The sequence below is a fragment of the Egretta garzetta genome, unplaced genomic scaffold (assembly GCF_000687185.1).
Source record: "Egretta garzetta isolate BGI_Z169 unplaced genomic scaffold, ASM68718v1 scaffold60, whole genome shotgun sequence".
NCBI classification, from domain to species: domain Eukaryota; kingdom Metazoa; phylum Chordata; class Aves; order Pelecaniformes; family Ardeidae; genus Egretta; species Egretta garzetta.
In genome coordinates this window covers 2287406-2289590 of record NW_009258269.1, presented here as the reverse complement: position 1 = coordinate 2289590, position 2185 = coordinate 2287406, and positions in this window count along the sequence as shown.

Sequence of the window (2185 nt, the reverse complement as noted above, 5' to 3'; positions counted from 1 at the left end):
TGAAGTACAGATACCCATACTGGAAAAGCCAAGTATTTTTAAATACTAATACTGGCAGTGTTAATTTTTTTTGACAGTATACAACGCATGCAAGGCAATGAGCTCAAAAAAAAAAAAATCAAACTTGAACATTTATGTTTCTAGTGCTAAGAATTTGCAATGAAATGATGCAGCAGTGAGTGAAAATATTTTTATTTTATTCTCATATCAACATTCTAGCTCGTTGTCTGCGTATCAAAAAATTACTTATTTGGAGAAGAGGGTATCAAAATATAGCCTCCATTGTTATTAAGAGTACAAGGGCTTATCATGTAGCAGCTTGTAGTTGCTATTTCAGTTGGTCCTATTATCTACGGAATTAATGCAAGTTTTGGTTCAGAGTGTATTCTTGATAATAGCAGGTCAAAGGCTTGTCGCATCCAAATGATCAATTAAGAAAAGCACAAAGAAAAAGGAACTTGCCTGGTTTTCTCTATTCAAGGTTTTTAAATCAAAGGCAAACCCAAGTACGGAAATCACTTCAGCTCCCTAGGAAGTACAACAAATGAGACCAGAACCCGGGTATTCTAGCAAGAGAAAACAGGTTCTTTTTGATGTTCTTTCAAAACAAACTTGCAAAGGATTACTGGCAGCATTTAACATAGAACAGGAAAAGACATTGCATTTAACACCCCAATTCAAGCCTGAAATCGCTTTAAGCAACTTCAGCTGGTCACAAGCTACCAAACAGGATGGACTAAAAGAAATAAAAGACCTCAGAGAGTCTAAAAGGCCTAATTTTTTTTTTTTTTTTTTTTTTACTGGCCAGCATTTTCACCTTTTCTTTTGTGGAGTGAATCTTGATATTAATATTCCACCGGGCTTTCTGCACACCAACAATTTACACTACAGGCAGATAACTGCATTAGCAGTGTAAGGTACTCAGGCAACTTCTGTACAAAGACGACTGCACCCAGAGAGGTCCATAAAGGTAAAATAATTTAAAAAAACACCCCTATGTGTCTGTGTAAAAGCCTGAAAGGTTAATTTGTTGAATCACGGGCTAGCTTTCCAATTTCTTATGTGTTCCCGTAGAACACAGGTTCTTTGCTTTAGGAAGGAGGGAAGAGAAGTTCAGCGTCTCACATTTGGACTGAAACAACTTTTTCCGTTACTGCCCAAGGACGACGTGGATGATTATCTGCAAGAAAGATCCAAGGCTCAACCTCAATATCTGAAGTTTATCTGATGAAGCCCTAAGCCCGCTAATGTTTTCCCACAGGAAAACACATCAACAAACACCTCTCCTGCACGAACAGTTAGGAAGCCCCAGGCCAGTCCCTTACTCACAGCACTCCTTGTAATTTAATTTTCTGCAACTTGTAATAAAATATACCGTACGGGGAGCTTTCCATTTCACCATTTCAAGATAGAAACCAGTTGGCCTTCATTTGTGAGGACAAGATTAGTCTCGTTTCGCCGGTATTGGATACAGGCTTTTTAGTCATGAGCTACAGGCAATCCTGGGGAGGAGAGCCAAACGCCGCTTTAGTCTTGCAAAAAAGTCACAATCTAAGAAGGCTGCTGCAGAAAACAAGCCCCAGCGCCAGGCTACACTACCATCGTGAATAAAAATAATACATTTTCCATCTGGGAGTAGGTGGAAAGCAGAGGATCTCAAAGCTCCTTCCAGTAGAACAGGAAACAGAACATCAGTAGTGTTAAGGAACAGAAAATATGGAGAATTCTGCCACGGCCGTACAACTGGAGATCCAGCCCCAAATTATTCCAGCATTTTGGCACAGGGTGGGGGCGATACAGGAAGAACAGGGTAAGTGCATATGGAAAGACAGAAAAAAAAAATAGTATTTTTATCTCAGGAATGAAGTCAGACATTAAAAATCCTGTAACAACAGAACTTGCAGTTGACTCAAAGTGTTTTCTGTATGAAGTGTGGAACTCGCTACTCCAGAACATTAAGGTCTGTTAGTTTACCCCTTTCTCTGTATTTTTCTGCATTTATAGCAATCGAGAGCCCCAGGCCAACCACCATAAAAATCCAAAGCTTTGTGACTGAAGGTTTTGCATTTAAACCCCAATCACGGAAGATTATCTACCGCCTACTTCGGAAGATAAGGTCAACGGGCCTAATTCCACATGGCAAACCCCAGGCCCTTACCCTTGATAACAAAAAATGGAGGGGGGG